Source organism: Saccopteryx leptura, chromosome 2 (assembly GCF_036850995.1).
Source record: "Saccopteryx leptura isolate mSacLep1 chromosome 2, mSacLep1_pri_phased_curated, whole genome shotgun sequence".
Classification (NCBI taxonomy): Eukaryota; Metazoa; Chordata; class Mammalia; order Chiroptera; family Emballonuridae; genus Saccopteryx; species Saccopteryx leptura.
This window is the reverse complement of record NC_089504.1, coordinates 49,716,039-49,737,571: the sequence shown is the minus strand read 5'-3', so window position 1 is coordinate 49,737,571 and position 21,533 is coordinate 49,716,039. Positions and strand designations below refer to the sequence as shown.

The window sequence follows — 21,533 nt, the reverse complement described above, 5'->3', positions numbered from 1 at the left end:
AACAACTAAGAAGTCACAACGCAAAACGAAAAACTAATGATTGATGCTTCTTATCTGTCTCCATTTCCTGTCTGTCTGTCCCTGTCTATCCCTCTAACTCTCTCTCTGTCTCTGTAAAAAAAAAAAAAAAAAAAAAAGTGTGATTCTGCAGAAAAACATTTTTAAATTTATCTGTAGTCTAAAAACTCAGTTTCAAAATTTATAGAATGAAAACAGAAATACAAGGAAAAATGGAGAAACCAATTATGAGAAACTTTAATACTTCTCTTCAAAAATCAGTGGATCTACTACTGTACACTTAATAGAATATTAATACACTTAGTAGATCAACAGGTCACTTGCTCTGCGGTAGCCCCCAGGTCAAGGCACATATGAGAAAGCAATTTGTGAACAGCAAAGGTGCCGCAATGAAGAATTGATGCTTCTCATCTCTCTTCTGTTTGTTCTTCTCTCTCTTTGTCACACACACACACACACACACACACACACACAAAATAAAGTTCATCTGGAAGGTATAGATAACAAAATAAAATTTGACTAAATATCAAAACCATCCATGGAGCCAGGATAAATGGAATAGTGTGGTATTGGCACAGGAATAGTCAGGAGGTTAAAGGTACAGAACAGAGCATCCAAGAACAGAGGAAGGTATATGTAGGGAATTTAATGTTTGAAAAACAGCATCACAAATAAGTAGGGAGGATTGAACCATGCAGTAAATGATACAGAAATTATTAACTATTTGGAAAACATATTCTTCCATACCATGGACAAGAAATAAAATCCTGATGAATTAAATGTGGAAATGTAAAAATAACTAGAAGAATATCAAAAAATTTTAATAAATGTTGGGTGAGGAAGTCCTTCTTAAGCAAGACACAAAACCCTATATCCATGGGAGAAAAAAAGGACTGATAGATTTGACTACATTAAATGTAATTTATACAAACTAAATATAAATAAGAGACAAAATATTGGGAAAATATGAACTATTAACAGAAGGGTAAAGATACTTAATATGAAATGCACCTACAAGACCCTGGCCAGTTGGCTCACTGGTACATCAGCATGGCATGTGGATGTCCCGGGTTCGATTCTTGGCCAGGGCACACAGGAGAAGGGCCAATCTGCTTTTTCATCTCTCTCCCTCTCACTTCTTTCTCTATCTCTTCTCTTCCCCTCCTACAGCCTCCTGCTCTCCTTCAGCAATGGCTCAATTGGCGTGAGTTGGCCCTGGGCGCTGAGGATGGCTCCATGACCTCTGCCTCAGGCCCTAAAAAATGGTTCTGATTGCAACAGAGCAAGGGCCCCAGATGGGCAGAGCATCGCCCCCTAGTGGTCGTGCTTGGTGGATCTCAATCAGGGCACATGTGGGAATCTGTCTCTGCCTCCCCTCCTCTAACTAAAATTAAAAAAAAAATAAATTTTTTTTAATTGCACCCACAGCCTAACCAGTCAGTGGCACAGTGGATAAGCATTGGCCTGGGATGCAGAGAACCCAGGTTCAAAACCCCAATGTCACCAGCTTGAGCACAGCTCATCTGGCTAGAGCGTGGGATCATAGACACAACCCCATGGTCGCTGGCTTGAGCCCAAAGGTCACTTAAGTCCTAGGGCACTGGCTTGAGCAAGGGGTCACTAGCTCTGCTGTAGCACACCCCCCCCCCCCAGTCAAGGTACATATGAGAAAGCAATCAATGAACAACTAAGGTGCCCCAATGAAAAGTTGATGCTTCTCATTTCCCTTCCTGCCTGTCTGTCTCAAAAAAAAAAAAAAAAAAAAAAAAAAAAAAAAAAAAATGCACCTACAAACCAAACAAAAGATGAAAAAAGGATATAAAAAAATGTAAAAACCTATAAACAACAAACATAAAAACATAAATAATCAGGAAAATTAAATAAGATACTATTTTCAATCCATTGAAATGACAAACATTAAAAGATTGGTAATTGCTACTGCAGGAGATAATGTGAGGTAATGAGCACTGTCATTGTTGAAGGAAGTGTAAGTAGATATGGCTTTTGGAGTGGACAATTTGGCAGTGTGTATCAATATTTAAAATGGGTTTAACCTGACCAGGTGGTGGCGCAGTGTATAGAGTGTCCGCCTGGGACACAGAAGACCCAAGTTTGAAACCCCAAGGTTGCTAGCTTGAGTGTGGGATCATAGACATGACCTCATGGTCGCTGGTTTGAGCCCAACTGTTGCTGGTGTGAGCCCAAGGTCACGGGCTTGAGAAAAGGCTCGACAGAAGCCCCCCTGTCAAGGCACATTAGAAAGCAATCAATGAACAACTAAGGTGCCACAACTATGAGTTGATACTTCTCATCTCTCTCCCTTCTTTATTTTTTTTTTTAATTTATTCACTTTATTTATTTATTTTTTCAGAGAGAGGGATAGACAGGGACAGACAGACAGGAACGGAGAGAGATGAGAAGCATCAATCATTAGTTTTTCATTGCGTGTTACGACACCTTAGTTGTTCATTGATTGCTTTCTCATATGTGCCTTGACTGCGGGCCTTCAGCAGACCGAGTAACCCCTTGCTGGAGCCAGCGACCTTGGGTTCAAGCTGGTGGGCTTTTCCTCAAACCAGATGAACCTGCACTCAAGCTAGTGACCTCAGGGTCTCGAACCTGGGTCCTCTGCATCCCAGTCCAATGCTCTATCCACTGTGCCACCGCCTGGTCAGGCATCTCTCTCCCTTCTTGTCTGTCTGTCCCTATCTGTTCCTCTATCTGTCTTTCTAGGCGGGAAAAAAACACTAAAATTTGTTTGCTAAATAGTCATCTCTGTTTTCTTTATACCAAAAACAAACTGCCATAAATATTTCCTAAGAATTAAGTGTCTCATTGTACACCAAATAGGAGACACTTTCATACATTATTCTGAGATTTAAAATCCTGTCAGGGGTCAAAGGTGTTCTCTTTAGACCATGTATCGATCATACCCTGATGCAAGCTACACTTCCAGTCAAGTGATCTGCCAGCTTTTTTCGTGATGAGTAGCTAGAACAGCAAGTGTGAAGCTACGACTCGTTTTGTTTCCTGGCCTTTATGAACATAGGCTTATATCATTTTCTAAAGCTGCTCTCTTCCCCAATTTAGTTAATATAGTAACTAACATTTTTAATTAGCTAATGCCTCAAAGAGTTTTGTAGATTTTTTCATTCATCTTTATTTTTTAAAAAAGTAAATACAGTTTTAGAATTTTTGAGTTAAATAACTTTTTGCAGAAATCTCTCATTTTAGAATGAAGTCCAAGTCTTTTAAGGCCTAGGTTTTGAATACAATTGACTAGATGAAGTTTCTGTTTTCTCTCACAGAGAAGAGTAGATTTGCCCTGAATCTTGTACTGGGGGCAGTTAACATTTCAGATCTATAATTTCAGGTTAAAATAAATTTAAGCCTAAGACCCTCAATTGTTTGTGACTTCCCCAGGCTTTTCAAGTATTTCCTTATTAAAGAGGACCAGGAGTAAACTTGCCATTAACCTGAGGTAAATCTTCTCCACTATTTACAGAGAAATTATAATCACTTCGGGTTTTTTCATGTTTGGTCAACTTGAAACCTATAATTCTTCTCTACAATAAAACACTGCTTCTCTACATGATTACTACTCTATGTTTCTCATCTCATTCACAGGAGAGTCATGTGCCATGGGCCTCAGGTTACAAACATCCGACTTACATACAACTCATGCTTACAAACAGAGCACCATAAGGGCTGTTGGTAATCAACTGCAGTTGGACATCAGTGAAAATGATATAGAGTTACTTGACTCCCATGGCAAAAAACTAACCAATAAAGACCTTACGGAACTTGAGCAGCAGATGATAGCATTTAGGGAAGAAAACAGGGACCTAGAAACTCCAGAACCGAAAAATTTTCTGCAAGAGTTAACTGATGCTTTGTGTCTCATTGAAGCAGGAATGGCAAAGTTAGAAGAGCAAGATTCTGATAGAGAGGTTCACCAATATTTACTGTACCCCCGAAGGTCTATGTTACCGAAGGCCTGAGATGCACAGGGCCATTTATAGTGAGAGAAAGTAAAGCTCTGTACAAACCTCCCTTGATGCCTCCTTCAAGAAACTGACTCCAGCAGCAGAGTCAAACCCCGACTCAAACACCAGCTTCATCCTCTCCAGCAAGTCCATCATCTTCTGCATCATCCAAGATTATTTATGGTTGTATTTGAAAATGTTTAAGTATTTTTATGGACAGAAAGGTAAAAATAAATCCTACGTAAGACAAACATCTGTCTAGGTTGCATTTAATAGGTACATGTATTTGTTCCAACTTACATGCAGACCTACAGAACCCGTCTTGCTCATAACCCAGGGACTGCCTGTAGTAGCTTGCGTGGCTGCTTCGGTCCTGCAGGCTACTCTCCACGTCACAGGCCTTGCCAGTCACTTTAGCATGACCCAGCTGCCTTCAGGAGGGACTCTAGGAGAAATTAAAGACAGCTTCTTTTCTTCAGGGACATCAGAGCCCCATGTGGAAGAGACAAGGTGCTTGCTGGAGCTGGGGACGTCTCACCTCCGGGCAGGCAATGATGCCTCTTCGAGGTGGGTTTCCTCTTCATGGTTTTGAGCAGAAGCAGCTTCTAAGGAAGACCTCAGTGGCAGCACAAAGGCCTCAGCCAACTTGGCCTTCTGCCAGACAGGGGGTGGGGGGGTCCCACACAGCAGAAACCCTCGAGGGTGGGTTTCTCCCAGTTGAGTTTCGGATTACAAGTCACGGACTCCAGACTACTGTCCAAAGGAGTGGCGAACTGGAGACCTGGAACCAAGATTGTCCTGCAGCGGGGGCAGCTGCAGAAAGAGCTGGACTCTGCCGCCAGTCGCTGAATGAGGCCCCTCGGGCTGACCCTGGACTGAAAGAAATGAGGGCAAAAATAATTGCCTTCCAGAAAAAAAAAAGGACATTTTTAAAGATTTTTATTCCTCCCTGAGAATTTAATAACGTGAGGCATTTCAGATAGTTCAAATCAGGGCATTTTAATATTGCTGGCATTTATGACTTGTAGTAGTTTTATGCCTTCATTTGAGTGCATTGCATAATCTGCAATGGTCTCTGCTGAATATCCTACCTGGGAGAATGTCTGATGGAAAACAGATTGGGAAGTGAATTTTCAAACCAGGGCTTTGGTAGAGCCTCAAGTAAATTAATCAGTGTTTTCTATTCAGACTCATTTCAGAGCCGTCAGGGTCCCAACACTGAGCTGACCTCAGGAGAACTCACAGAACCATGATGACGGGCAGCAGCGAGCAGCCTCAGCAGGGCGTTCACAAGCACTCGGCATCCTCTCCCAGGAAGAACAGCTGTATTTGTGCGGTGCTGAGCCCTATGTGTTAAGAAATGGAAATACCAGGGAGGCAGGAGAAAAGACATTTTCCTTGCCCTCCATGCATCAGCTTAATCCAATGCAGATGAATATCTGCTTTCTCAGAGTTTTGGGGGACTAAGCTCTTATTCTCCCTTTCAGATGCCCTTTCTCCCAGGATGAAGAATTGGCTTATTCTGGCTGGTCAGATGGGCCGATGGTCCTTATGCAGGCATAGCCTATTCTGTTTTAGATCCTGCCTGTCCCCAAGCTGCATACAATCTTGTGTGTTTTCTATAGTAAAATTCATCAGAGCTTTCTCTGATTCTGTTACAAGGTGGGGCACAACAGGCCCTCCATGGCCTGGTAAGTAAATTCCACTGGGGGAAGGGAAATGGGAAGCCTAGCCCAGATTGGCTTCCAGTGATTGTCTCCAATCCACCTTGAAAAGTACTGTGCTGATATTTTGATCCCTATCAGTGTTTGTTGGGCTTCTGTGAATAAGTTTCAGTTGGGTTCTGAACTTTGGAGGGGGAAGGGATATGAATAATTTACACCCTAAAAAACTCAACACTTTCTTCACATGTCAAGAAACATGACAATTAGGGTCCCACCTCCGTAGCTTCTGTCATGGAAGAAACTGACTTCCTTCCTCAGTTCCAGTTAAAAATCCTGGGGAAACCACCTCATTCCCATTAGAATGGCTACTATATACAACAACAAAGAAAAAAATGAAAATAACAAGCATTGGTGAGGAGGTGGAGAAATTGAACCCTTGTGTACTATTGGTGAGATGCAACATTGTGCAGGCACTATGGAAAATAGTGCTGTCCTTCAAAAAAAATAGAAATAGAAGTACCCTATGATCCATCAATTCCACTTCTTAGTACAAATATCGATCGACTTACGACCAATGCAACTTACGACCATTAGACTTTACGACCACAATCGCTAGCCATGACTGCTCCACATCTGGCAGCGCAAGCGTTGCCCAACTGGGCGTATGATGGTGCAGACCAGCTTCCGGCAGCACTACCATCTCCACGTGCACCATTTCAACAGTTATTCCAGACTTGGTACAGCAATTTGTGTTTTGTGTCTTGGATATTTTTCATCAAACCCCTCCCAAGATGTCTACCAAGGGGAAATTGTCTTTGCAAATATTTAACCAGTTGTACTGGTAATGCAATGTTTTACTTAAACCTGAAAAATGTAAAAATAAGAAACAAAATGGTGTAGAGATAATACAAATGGCATAAAATGAACAAAGAAAATTATGATATATAACAGTAATGAAAGAAAATTATGATAAAATATGACTTAAAAATTTTTATAACATCATTTCACAGTACTGTACCTATAGCCTACTCAACTTACGACCAAATCGTGTTACAACTGTTCTGTCAGAACCCATTGTGGTCGTAAGTCGAGCACTAGCTGTATATACCCAAAAGAATTGAAAGTAATGACTCAGAGAGGTATTTATACTGCCACGTTCATAGCAGCATTATTCACAATAGCCAAAAAGTGGAAGCAACCTGTGTGTCTATTGACTAATAAAGGGATAAACAAAATGTGTTCTTTCCACACAATGGAATACTATTTAGTCTTAAAAAGGAGGGAAGTTCTGACACATGCTACAACATGCATGAATCTTGGGGACATTATGCTAAGTGAACTAGCCAGCCACAGAAAGGCAATACTGTATTTTGCACTCATATGAAGACCCTAGAGTAGTCATATTTATAGAGACAGAAAGTAGAATGCCAGAGTCTGAGAGGAGATGCAGAGGGTAATATAGAGTTGCTATTTTATTTTTTGTTTGTTTGTTTTTGTTTTTAGATTTTATTTATTTATTCATTTTAGAGAGAAGGAACACAGGGAGAGAGAGAGAGAGAGAGGCAGAGAGAGAGAAGGGGGGAGGAGAAGAAAGCATCAACTCCCACATGTGCCTTGACCAGGCAAGCCAGGGGTTTCGAACCAGCGACCTCAGCGTTCCAGGTCGATGCTCTACCCACTGCGCCACCACAGGTCAGGTGGGTACAGTTTTAGTTTTGCAAAATGAAAAGAGTTCTGGATATTGGTTGCACAAAAATATGAATGTACTTAACACTACTGAGCTGTACACTTAAAAATGGTTAAAATGGTAAATTTGTATGTGTGGATTTCTGCTGGGCTAGTAGCTCATTCTAAGTAGTCTTACCTGCACGGATCATGAACTGGAATGTCTGGGAGACATTGCCCATCAGCAAAACATTGCAGGATTCTGAACATTGACAGAGTTGAGGTGAAGTCCTGGCTGAGCTGTGTGAAGGAGAGGCTAAGTGAGTGATATGCAGTGTTTGCCTTCCCAGACCTCTGCCTTTCTTCCGCCCAGAGAATCCCTTTTTGGGTTGCACTAGCCCCACCTCACTTCAATATCACGTTTCAGTGGGTGCTGCCAATCCTATTGATCTGTGCCCGTGGGTACTGGAGTGAGTGTGTGACCCAGAGGCCTCAGAGTTCTTCCCAGATGATGTTTGAACTACAAACAAGGGAAGATGGGACAGCAAAGATGGGACAGCCTTCAGCATGGTTTCAGGTCTGAGGAGGAAGCCAGTTTGAGAGAATGACAGGATGAGATGAGAGAAGGAAATGTTGGAGAGAAAGACGTACACAAGGCACACCTCACATCCTGCAGGGACTTTGTCCAGGCTACTGCAGAAGTGAAGCCCTACCTTTGTCTACCTGCCCTGAGGTTTGGTTCCAAGCTGCAGGAATGGAGTCATTCTCCCTCTGCCGATGCTGGTTGGAGCTGGATTTCTGACACTTACAACTGGAAAAGTCCAGGGAGGCAGCTAAGAGCACCCAGCATCCCAGAGTGAAGGAGATGCCCTCGGAGGATGAGCTAGTGACAGGGTTCGGCTGCCCTCCCTGCACAAGAAAACAGGAGTAGCAGGGAAAGGTAGTGAACACTAGACTAAGAACAAAGAAGGGCCATCTGATTTCCGCTCTCACCACTGGTGTTCTGTGTGATCTTGGATGAGTTACTTTCTAGTCCTCTGTAAAATGATGGTCTAGACCAGCGGTTCTCAACCTGTGGGTCGTGACCCCGGCGGGGTCGCCTAAAGCCATCGGAAAATACATAATGCATATCAGGTATTTACATTTCGAATCATAACTGTAGCAAAATTACAGTTATGAAGTAGCCACCAAAATTATTTTTTGGTTTGGGGTCACCGCAACATGAGGAACTGTATTGCGGGGTCACGGCATTAGAAAGGTTGAGAACCACTGGTCTAGACAATACCTTCCAAAAGGCACTTTCAGCGCTTCTAGTTTTTCAGATCCCTGAGTGCCAATTTGACTTATGATATTGAGTCTTCTCTTGATTTTGCCCCCAATTTTGCCTTCAGTTTTTTGGGTTTTTTTAAAAAAGATTTTATTGCCTGACCAGGCAGTGGCACAGTGAATAGAGCGTTGGACTGGGATACAGAGGACCCAGGTTCAAAATCCCGAGGTTGCCAGCTTGAGCGCAGGCTCATCGAGCTTGAGCGTAGGATCATAGACATGATCCTATGGTCGCTGGCTTGAGCCCAAAAGTCGCTGGTTTGAAGCCCAAGGTCGCTGGCTTGAGCAAGGGGTCACTCGGTCTACTGTAGCATGCTGGTCAAGGCACGTATGAGAAAGCAATCACTGAACAACTAAGGAGCTACAACAAAAAATTGATGCTTCTCATCTCTCTCCCTTCCTGTCTGTCCCTCTCTCTGACTGTCTCTGTCAAAAAAAAAAATAAAAAAGATTTTATTGATTTTACAGAGTGGGTGGAATGAGAAGCATCAACTCATAGTTGCTTCACTTTAGTTGTTCATTGATTGCTTATATGTGCCTTGACTGGCCATGCCCAGGATTTCGAACCAGCAACCTCAGCATTCCAGGTCAATGCTCTATCCACTGCACCACCACAGGTCAGGCTTGCCTTCAGTTCTTTGCTTGAGTCTTGCATCACTTCTTTTTTTTTTTTTTTTAATTTTTCTGAAGCTGGAAATGGGGAGAGACAGTCAGACAGACTCCCGCATGCGCCCGACCGGGATCCACCCGGCACGCCCACCAGGGGCGATGCTCTGCCCCTCCGGGGGTCCGCTCTGCCACGACCAGAGCCACTCTAGCGCCTGGGGCAGAGGCCAAGGAGCCATCCCCAGCGCCCGGGCCATCTTTGCTCCAATGGAGCCTCGGCTGCGGGAGGGGAAGAGAGAAACAGAGAGTAAGGAGGGGGGCGGGGTGGAGAAGCAAATGGGCGCCTCTTATGTGCCCTGGCCGGGAATCGAACCCGGGTCCCCCGCACGCCAGGCCGACGCTCTACCGCTGAGCCAACCGGCCAGGGCCTGCATCACTTCTTTAACATAGTTGAACCTGGGGACCTTCCTGAGTTGACCAGAGACACTAAGACTGGGGAAAATAGTGTACCCTACACCTCCTAGTTATATTAAGCACTCAGGTATTTAAGAAGATATCTACTTATTGGCAGTATAGGGCATAAAATAAAACCCAGAAGAAAGAAGAATTTCAAATTGTTCATGATGTATTTTATTTTAGATTGGATGCTGTCACTAGCTAATATGTTATCACAGGATAAAAATGGCCAAAGGCAGACAGGATGTATAACCAGGAGTGGAGTTCTGCTGTTTGAAGAGTGGTTTGAGTTGCTATTATGGAAGACTCTTGGAAAACTCCCTATGTAGGTCTGAGTTCCCCCAACATAACCATGTAAGATCCTTTTAACAGCCTGGGAAATTTTAATGGAACTGTGACTATTGTTCTTTTTTTTTTTTTTTTTTTCTTTCATTTTTCTGAAGCTAGAAACAGGGAGAGACAGTCAGACAGACTCCCGCATGCGCCCGACCGGGATCCACCTGGCACGCCCACCATGGGGCGACGCTCTGCCCACCAGGGGGCGATGCTCTGCCCATCCTGGGCGTCGCCATGTTGCGACCAGAGCCACTCTAGCGCCTGAGGCAGAGGCCACAGAGCCATCCCCAGCGCCCGGGCCATCTTTGCTCCAATGGAGCCTTGGCTGTGGGAGGGGAAGAGAGAGACAGAGAGGAAAGCGCGGCGGAGGGGTGGAGAAGCAAATGGGCGCTTCTCCTATGTGCCCTGGCCGGGAATCGAACCCGGGTCCTCCGCACGCTAGGCCGACGCTCTACCGCTGAGCCAACCGGCCAGGGCCATGACTATTGTTCTTAAGCGAAATGCACTAGGTTTAAAGAATGTTGTGATTGGTTCACACCCTGAACTTTTAGTTTTTTGTGTTGGGAGAAAAAACAAACAGATAAAAGGATTTCTTGGAATAATTATGCTTTCAGAGCCTTGGCTGAACTTCTCAGCAAAACGCTTGGTTCTCTGCCTCTTAGAAAGTGCACCGGAACACTGGCCCCTAGGACTGCCTGGGCCATTGGATAGTCTCCCTCTTAGACAGTGGTGAGTTTTGTATCTTCACTGATGTGGTACTGAAGGAAAAATATAGAAGTCTGTTTTCTAGCTTCTGTCACGTGGTGTGCTGTGATTTCTGTTTCCTGGTGATAAAAAGAATCAGAGTGGAATTACTCAAAGAGCAGAGGCATCTGTAATTTTTATTGGCCCCAAAAGAGTGACTTCTGAACAAGAAAGACATGAACCTGAGCAGTTCTGGTTCTTACATGGGCTCACCTGTCCCTACCTTCTGCTACTATATCAAACAGGACCTCCTAATTCAAAACTGTTACCTCAGAACTTCTCGCTGGTTTATGTCTTCCTAAGGTCCGAGAAAAGAAATACGCTGAATAATTATTGGCTCAATTAATTTATCCTGCTTAGTTATTTTTTTTAAAAAAGTGTGTGCACGCATGTGCATGCTTGTTCGCATGTATGCAAATGTGTCCATGTGTTCTTTTATTTTTGGCTTCTTTCCAATCCAAATCAAAATTTGCTTAATATTTGTTACGTACAATAAAAAAGCAAAGTGCAGAGCAGCATATATGGTATGCTACCTTTTGTATAGAAGGGAGGGAAGGGAAGTAGGAAGTATATATCTGTGTTTGCTTATATTTGCTAAAGAAGCTCTGGAAACATACTAAAGCAACTAACTGATAGAAGTTGCTACTAGTGGAGATGGGACGGGACCTAAATGGGTGGAGGACAAGGAGATTTTCTCTGTACATCTTTTAGATGTTTGATTTTTGAACCATTTGAATATATCACCAATTCAAAAAATATATTCAGTACCTAAACTAAAATTGTCCTCAGCAGCTGGGCACTCTTTCTCTAGATTCTGAATCTCTGTAATGCTTGTACATTTTAAAATAATCATGTGCTACATTTGCCTCAGGAAAACTTAAAAAGGGAGAAAACCGTTATGGAACAACAAATGCTATAAATGTTCTTCCTACAGAATGAGGCCTAAGTAAACAAAGGCAAAGTATCAGATGTTTCTCCAGGAAAAACCATCTAAAAAGATGCTGAGTTCAAAAAGTAGGGCAGAAGAAAAAAAAAGAAAAGAAAAAAAAAGGAGGGAAGAAGACAGAATCTCCCAACTACTGGGTCTTCTGTATAAACAGGTCTCAAAGTTGAGATTGCTAACTGGTTAGAAAGCTTCTCCTCTGAGCCATGCTTCCAGGAATGGTTAAAATGTCCCTATGGCTCTCAGCAAAGACAGACGTTGAAGACCAGGATAATGGCACCAGCTGCCTTGGTGATAAACAGATGGTAAGAGGTGAGAAATGGCTTGAGATGAAATGGGGCCATAGATCTACAGAGAAAAATGGAAAATCTTAACCAAAGCTCCCATGGATCAATTCTGGGGCTGGCAGAATAAGGGAGCCTCACTAGCAAAAGCCACCCGAACTCTATCAGAAACCCGTGCCTGCTCTTTGGAGAGGAGGCAGCATTGTACTGAGGGTGTGGCACACTTGATGGGACAGGGCCAGGCAGGCTTGGCCAGGCTTGTGCGACTGTTTCCTCTGCTCACACCCTTCACTTTTTAGATCTCATCTATGGTTCAAGATCAGCTTATACTTCTCTGAGCTTGCTCTCTTCTTAAATCATTTAACAGACTTTATGGACATCTTTAAGTCACTTCATAAAGCAGTGAAGTTTGTATAAGATGGTTATAGTCTCTGGGCTAGAAATGCAGTGGTTTGGTTTCAAACCAAATTTCCTTGGTTTGATTAACCAGATTCTTTTTTTTTTTTTCCTGAAGCTGGAAACAGGGAGAGATAGTCAGACAGACTCCCGCATGCGCCCCACCGGGATCCACCCGGCACGCCCACCAGGGGCTACGCTCTGCCCACCAGGGGGCGATGCTCTGCCCCTCTGGGGGGGTCGCTCTGCCGTGACCAGAGCCACTCTAGCGCCTGGGGCAGAGGCCAAGGAGCCATCCCCAGTGCCCGGGCCATCTTTGCTCCAATGGAGCCTTGGCTGCGGGAGGGGAAGAGAGAGACAGAGAGGAAGGGGGGTGGGTGGAGAAGCAAATGGGCGCTTCTCCTATGTGCCCTGGCCGGGAATCGAACCCTGGTCCCCAGCACGCCAGGTCGACGCTCTACCGCTGAGCCAACCGGCCAGGGCCCAGATTCTTTTTTTTGTTTTTTTTTTTTGTTTGTTTGTTTTCTGGGGGGTTTTTTTTTGGTGCCCTCTCTGAGGCGATTAACCAGATTCTTGGTGACCTTAGACAAATCCTTGTTCTGGGATTCAGCTTATCCTTCTCTGAAATGCAATGGGGAAAGAGGTTACCTGCAGGGCACAGGAGATAACGCCTGTGGAACCCCAAAGGGCAAAGCTGGCCCAGCCGGGAAGCACCACGTGGCTTCTGTGGGCCACCTTCCCCATCAGAAAGTGAAGGAAAAATCTGAGATCTGTAATTTGAATTTGAAACTAAACACCCAAGCATAAGTAAGCCACACTGAAAATATCATATCCGGATATATAAAATAAGTCCATGTTGTTTGAAAGAAAGGTGCTTTTCAGTTTATTTTTCATAAGCGAACTTGATAATTTTCTTTCATCTATACCCTTAGGATGTTGAATGTGTGCAGTTTTTGACACCTGAGTTTCACATCATCAGTAAACCTGGTTATGGTTCATTAATCATCTTTAGTTGTCCAAGAAAGTTTATTTCACATCTAGAGATTTGAGACTCATGGGGCCAGCCTGGGCACCATGTCTTTCTATGTTACCTAAGAAGTATTTTGGTAATACAAGTACAGGGATGCTGGGATTGTTGGCATTAGTACAAAGACAACGATGATGAGTCTTTCATCATTGCCCAATCCTGCAAGCCTCCGCCCCAGCCCCTATGTACTCCTGTGGGAAGGGCTTTGTGCTGATTTCTAGGAGAGTGTGTTTCCTTCCCCCATCCTAGGACAGTGCTGACAGAGGGTGCCTCTCAGAATGCGTGGGTAAATGATTCTAGATGACATTTCAAGATTCCTTCTAGCTCTGTGAGTTTGAGAAACAAATGCACATTGTAAACAAATGTCTCCAGCGTGCTCCTCTAACCACCTCTGCTTCCTCCATAAAACACACCTTTGGCAACCTGCAACTTGCGGAGGCCTGCGGTGAACTCCGGGTAGTTGTACAAAGTCAGGAAGTGTGAATGGGTCCAGTGCCAGTTGGGCAGAAGTGAGTGAGCCAGTCTCCTCCCACCGGCAACCTCCCTCATCAGTGAAGACACTGACCTAGAATGCTAACTGCATGGTGACATGTCAGTACTTGAGGCAGCAACCAGTCATCCAGCCTCAGCAAAAACACCTTGTGGGAGGATAGGCTTCAGCAGCCACAGGCTCTCAAAAGTGACAAAGTGGAGTCCCAGGACAGCAGCCACAGGCTCTCAAAAGTGACAAAGTGGAGTCCCAGGACAGCAGCCACAGGCTCTCAAAAGTGACAAAGTGGAGTCCCAGGATCTCCAGGGTTTCTTGGTGATTTATGCCTACCTTCAACCCACTCTCTTAAAATAATCAACTTTTACAAAAACGATTATTAAGTTTTTGATGTGCATTATAGAAAATTCTGGGGAAATAATAGATACCTATACTATACTTATTTGCCCCCAGCAACAAAGACTGTCAACACCATCCTTTATCTCCCTCTTCTTGTCTTATACTTTCACTCCTAGAATACCCAGCACACACCACGCCTGACCCCGGGGTATAGTCTCAGCTGACAGAGAAGGTGCGCTTTCGGATGGAAAATGGTAAGTACACCAGCATTTCAGAGACTGGAAAGTTATGAGAAATGATCTGGGAACTATGATGATGAGGAACTGGGCACTTCTGATAAGATGTCAGGTAAGAGATGAGGAGGTGGTGTCTAAGCTGCGGACTGGACTGGATATTGGGCAGAACCAGCTTTGGGGAGGCTGGAGGGAAAGAATGCCAGGGAGGGAAGAGCTTGGAGGGTCCGGGGTAGAAGGGGTGGCTTCAAGGTTGGGTCAGGCAAGGGCTGAGCAAAGAAGTGACTGAGGACCAGGTCAGGTAAGATCTTGTGGGACCACTAGTGATTATTCTAAACATAACAGGACGCTGTTAAAGGGCTTTAAGGAGGGCAGTTACAAATCTACTTCATGCATGTTTTTAAAAGATGACTGCTGCTGCTGTTCGGAGAATGGATTCTAAGGGGGCGGAGTGAATACAAGGAGACCAGGTCCAAGAGTCTAGAAGAGACCACAGGAGCTTGGACTAGGCGGGAAGAGACAGGGAGAAGTAGCTGGACTGCAGAGAAGTTCTGAGGTAGAACAGATGTGCTAAGAGACTGGATGTGACAATGAAGACAGATAAAACCTCTTTTGAAACACTGCTGACTGAAGTGAGGAATTCAGTAACAATGGCAAGCGTTTTTCTGTTGCCAGAGATAAAGGCTTCAGCTTTGGGACAGACCTCTTTTTGTTCCAGTAGATCCAGTATTGACAAAGTCATTCGTTCACCAAATAAATCTTTACTGTGAGCTTACCCAAGGCTAAGCATTCTTTGGGAAATCCTAGCTAACCAAGCAGAAAGCAGTCCTGCCCTGATAGAGCTTGCATCCTATCACACAGACAATACACACAATAGATGTCCTAATCATAGAGCATGCTATGCAGTGCCCATGCTTTGGACCAAGGAGAAACGTTAGCAGGGTAAGAGGAGGCCAGAGCATCAGGAATGAGGGGGAGGTTTTTATGTCAAATAGGGATATTAGGGCAGGCTTCATTGAGCAGATAACATTTGTAAAGTACAAAACATTATATAATATATAAAAATACAGAAGGATATAAACATTCCAAACAGCAGAACCCAGGAGGGCAGGACCATGCCTGCATTCTTCAGGGTACATGGTGGGAATACAGTACAGTTGACACTTGAAAAATGCAAGGGCTAGATAGAGGCACAGACCCCCGTGCAGTAAAAAATCTGCATATAACTTTGACTTCCCCAAAATGTAACTAATAGCCTAATGTTGACTGAAGCTTTACTGGTAATATAAACAGATGATCACATACTTTGTATATGATATATGTTATAGACTATACTCTTGCCATAAAGTAAGCTAGAGAAAACACTATTAAGAAAATCATAAGAAAAAAACATTTATAGTACTACACTGAATTGATCAATACTGTAAGTTTATGTCATCTATTTTAGGCTGCACAGTTCATTTTCAGGTGTTTTTTTCTTTCAAATTGTTGATTAAAAAAATCTATGAATAAGTGGATGGCATAGTTTAAACCTATGTTGTTCAAGGGTCAACTCTATTTGTTGAATAGATAGATGAATGAGTGAGTCTAAATGCATCTGTTAGTATTCTGGTTTGGGAATTTGGGAGCTATAAAAATTGTCTGAGTTTGAGTATCAAATGTGACTCCAAGGAGGTGGGCGTCTTCTTTTTTTTTTTATTTCTTTTGTGGGAGAATAATCATTGTTACTTTTGGCTGGTGGTGGATAAAAATGGCTATTTGTTGCTGTGATGGCAAGTTGTTTTTCATACTAACCATGTTCTTCTGCCATTCAAGATTTAGTATTGGTATAGCAGTTCACCACACACAGTAACCATGCTTGTGGCACCCATATTCTCTGTGTTTCCTTGTCACAATCCTCCCAGTCCCTGCACCAGCCACACTGCCCAGCTTCTTCTTCCTCTGGTTCATTTCTGATTACACAAATGGCTTTCATGCAAGGCAGCTTTGAATTTAAATCCTTGTTATTTATTTTATTATTATTATTTTCTGAAGTGAGAAGTAGGTAGGCAGAAAGACAGACTCCCACATGCACCCGACCAAGATCCATCCAGCAAGCCCACCAGAGGGCAATGCTCTGCCCATCTGGGCTGTTGCTCTGTTGTAACTGGAGCCATTCTAGTGCCTGAGGCAGAGGCCATGGAGCCATCCTCAACGCCTGGGTCAACTTTGCTCCAATGGAGCCTTGGCTGTGGGAGGGGAAGAGAGAGACAGAGAGGAAGTAGAGAGGGAGGGATGGAGAAGCAGATGGGTGCTTCTCCTGTGTGCCCTGGCTGGGAATCGAACCTGGGACTTCCATATGCTGGGCAGACACTCTACTGCTGCACCAATCGGCCAGGGCCCTTGTTATTATTATTATTTTTATTAATCTTTGCTGCCTTTCAGTACCAAACATGAGGCCAAAAAAATAAATCAAAGTACAATCACTATATAGTTATAAGGCAGTGTATGTGGTCCTTTGAAGTTGGGACTTAGTTTAGGGTAGGAGGAAAAGAAGGGGGCAGAAGCAGGACTTTCTGAGACCTGAGCTGGCTCCACCCCCATGACCTCTGGTTTGGCTCTCTCTCCTTGCTTTGTAATTTGCTCTGGCCCCAAAAGGAAAAGGAAAGAATAAAAACCACCATCAGGTTATTAAACACCACAAAAGTTATTCTAAAACTGAGACGTGATGGTTTCTATAACAGGCACACATAGACTTTGGCCAGTGGATTAAATAAGTACTCTGTGGCTCATTTTAATGCTTCCATATGGAACCCTGGAGCAAGGTAGCCCAGGTAAAGAGCGCTGATCCAAAACATGCATGTGGTATGAGCAGAGCCAGCTGAGCAGGGTGTGGTGAATAGTGTGTCTAGAAGAGATGGTGCCAGGAATTTTGCTCCTTATCTTTCAAAAAAGAGTAGTAAATAAGTACATTTTCAGGTTAGAAAACATTCTGATGCTTTTTCCATATCAGAATCCTTTTAGATTGTTAAGAGATAAGAGCAGAGTGCAGTCCCCGATGCCAACTTTTCCTACTGGTTCATAGAGAGCGCCTCTCTTAAAATGACTCCTTGACCTTGTGCAAAGTTTAAAATGCTCTCTATACTGATCATTTAAAAATGAGGTAAGGGAGGGTAGGGAGGGATAAATGGGCAGGACAGAGGAGAGCTTTAGGGGAGCGAATATATTCTCTTTGGTACTATAATGGTATATATATGTCATTATTATATTTGTCCAAACCCATAGAATGTACAACACCAAGAGGGAACCCTAATGTAAACTATGGACTTTGGGTGATAATGATGTGTCAATCAATGTAGGATCATTGACTGTAACAAAAATACCCCTGGGGGGTGATATTGATCACAGAGGAAATCTTTGTAACTTCCTCTTGATTTTGCTGTAAACTTAAAACCTCTCTAAAAATAAAGTCTATTTAAAAGAAAGTAAAAAACAAACAAACAAAAAAACCTAAAGTAAAATAGATGAACTTTGAAGATACTCTGCTAAGTGATATAAGCCAGTCACAAAAGGCAAATACAGCCTGACCTGTGGTGGAGTAGTGGCTAGAGTGTCAACTCAGAATTTTGAGGCTTCCAGTTGGAAACCTCAAGGTCACTGGCTTGAGCAAGGGACCACTGGCTTGGCTTGAGCCACTTGATCAAGTCATGTATGAGAAGCAATCAGTGAATAACTGAAGTGAACCAACTACAAGTTGATGCTTCTCCTCTCTCTCTTCTCCCTTCCTGTCTCTCTCTCTAAAAAATCAGTTAAAATAAAGACAAATGTGGTGTGAATCCACTTATCAAATGTACTTAGAGAAGTCAGATCCAGAAGCAGAAAGTAGAATTGTGGTTGCCAGGGGTTAGGGGTAAGCGGCCATAGGGACTTCTTGTTCAACAGGTACAGACAGAGTTTCAGTCTGGGAAGATGAAGAAGTTCTGGAGATGAATGGTGGTGATGGTTGCACACAATGTGAATGTACCGAATGGTACACTTGCAAATGGTTCAAATGACAAATTTTATGTTATGTATAGTTTATCACAATTTAATAAAATAAAGCAAAGTAGGGTGGGGAAATAAACTGGGGCAGTGAGCGAGTAGGACTAAAAGCTTTTCCTGTCTGTTGGGGTCAGTATGAAGAATGTAACAGGATTTTGGCTTTTTTGGGCTATATAACCTGTGATGACTTCCTGCTCCATTCCCTATTTTCTCTGGGAATAATTAATAAGGGAAAAAGGTCTTTAGCTATACAAAGGGCAGCAGAAATGATCTCCCCTCATTCAAAACAGCTTTTCCCTGCCCTCTCTCTTCACTCTCCTCTAAACAGGACAGATGATCCGACTGGACAGGGCAGCACAGCACTGCCCATTCATACATAGTAAGGACTCTATTAAAAAATGCTTGTGAAAATTGACAAAATATGCATTTTATAAAGAAGGTTTTTTGTTTTTTTTTTTAACTGCTAAATAAGAATTTACTGAGAATGGAGGGGCCTTCCTGAAATGCAGAGGTTCCCTGGGCTGTCGTTATACATCTACAGTGCAGAATAAAGAAGGGTGACAGAATATTTTGAGATTAAATTACATGTCCCCCAGTGTTTTCCCTTTTTCCCAGTTCAAGCAGGTGGTTGAGTATCTTCCTTGTTGAATGAGAGCAGAACACTATAAAACAGTCTTTAGGAGAGCTGGTGACCTATACATGCTGAATCAGGCTGGCAGAGAAGCTAGGTATGCCTCCTCACAATATCCATCTGTACAGTGACTTCTTCTTCCTCTCCTCCTCCTCCTCCTCCTCCTCCTCCCCCCCTCCTCCTCCTTCTCCTCCTCCTCCTTCCTCTTCTTCTTCCTCTTCTTATAATGGAAGCCCCTGCAGAGTTTTAAGCAGAGCAAGTTATGATACACTATCTTTTTATTTCTACTTATTTATTTTGAGAGACAGAGGAAGGGAGAGTAAGAGAGAAGCAGCAACTGATTACTCCACTTAGTTGTGCATTTTTTGCTTCTTGTATGTGCCTTGGCTGGGGACCAGACTGGTGTCCTCTGGCTCTAGTGGAGCCAGCAAATCCTTGCTCAAGCTAGGACCTTGGGGTCAAGCTGATGACCTTGGGTTTTGAACCAGTGACCTCAGCATTCCGGGTCAACTCTCTATCCACTGAACCCCCACCAGTCAGGATATACAGTGTATTCTGAAATTTAAATTTGTAGATGTTTAAAAATTGGGAAGCTTCACATAAAAATATGGGTTCCTGGTTTTTCTTTTAAAAATCTAAAGATGACTGTATGGCATTCATGGAACACAGAGGTACCACAGAGCTAATTGGCTGAAGTAGCCATATAAACCTGGATAGTAGAGACAACTCAGCCAAATTTTCTGGGGACAGAGGATCAACGGTTGTGTGCTTCCCTCTCCACCCCACCCCATGGGACTGTGTAAATCCCTGGGGCTGGGGACTCTAGGAAGGTGGGAGGTTAACGCCGCCACTCCCACAGTAGATTAGAGCAGTGAGTTTCAACTGGTCTGCTGCAAGAATTTTTTTTTAATGCAACATAAAAAACTTTAATAACAAAATAACAGGTAAAGTCAAACAGGCACTTATATTAAGAGAAAAAGTAACTCTAGAAAAACTTTATCTTAAACACCTTACAGTAACCTACTTGCAGTTGCATTTAACTGAGCTCTGTTGCTGTGAAGAATACAGCTCATGCACAGGTCTGGATGAATGAATTGTACATTTTTCAAGTATTCGCTGAATACTACCTTATATACACATATACATTAAATTTGAAAAAGATTTAATTGATGATCCCCAGATATACTTCATTTCTGTTGATCTTTTGGAAGAGGTCGTCTAAAAGAGAAGAATATGTAGTTCTGGCTCATGAATCATGTAATGAACCCAGCCTAGACTCTGTTGGACACCAAGTCTCCTCCACTCCTCTTCTGACATCAGATGGGTTTTGGGTACTTGTTTGGAAAGTTCTCTGGGTAACATGACATGCCGGTACTCGTAGTGCTCGTCGAAGTATTTGTCTGAGTAGTAGATCTGCTTGTGAGCCATCCTGCCAGCGGTGTGCGGCGCAGAGGGGGAGCGAGACACAAGAAGGGCAGGTGCAGCAAACCGAAGCTCCGTGGCCAAACAAGACAACCAGGCGACGGCAAACAACCCTGCTGCAAGAATTTTTAAAACATGCAATACCTATTAGTCAGGGCACTGACCTCTTTTTCCTTAAACTGTCAAAAAACAAATGACAATAGCCAACATAACAGCAATCTGGTGTGAATACTGTCCTGAACTATAAATATATAGGTCATAGAGTTGCAACTTATTGGTCATGTTGCATAATAAGATTGCATCTGATTGGTTAATTCTTGGTACCAGAAATCCTTATATACAGTATAGGCACCTGATTTTTATTTTTTAGATTTTTAAAAAAGTATCTTGATTTTTAGACAGAGAAGAGAAAGAAGGAAAGGGAGAGAGAGAAAGAGGAGGGAGAAATAGGACACATCATTCATAGTAGTTGCTTCCTGTATGTGCTTTGACCAGGCAAGCCCAAGGTTTTGAACTGGCGATCTCAGGGTTCAGGTCAACACTTTATCCACTGCACCTCCACAGGTCAAGCAGCACCTGATTTTTTTAAAAGTCACTTTGGAGCAAAAAGAGTAGGTAATTACTATTTTTATTTTATTTTATTGTCTATCAATCAAAATTATACCCATTTTTTGTCAGATTAGCAAAAAAATAATATATTTTTTGGTGTGCTGCACAATTTTAGTAATTAGTTTATGTGTGCCATGAGGTGAAAAACGTTAAAAATTGCTGGAAGAGAGGGTAGGGGTCTACAGCCAAGTTATTATATAAAATAACTGATAGGTGACAATTCTTGCACATATGAGTTAGGGACTGAGACTCATTCCCTTGTTAAAGAGAAAAACCACAGGACCAAAATGGCGTTGTTTGTGCTAAAAGCCCGTGATACCAAACCTAGATTTAATACATGA

At 43.1% G+C, this 21,533-nt stretch overlaps 1 pseudogene; it reads right to left on the bottom strand.

Annotated features, from left to right (window-relative positions):
- Positions 1–20,284: 20,284 nt before the first annotated feature.
- On the bottom strand, positions 20,285–20,690 carry LOC136392992 (cyclin-dependent kinases regulatory subunit 2 pseudogene; annotated as a pseudogene).
- Positions 20,691–21,533: the final 843 nt, after the last annotated feature.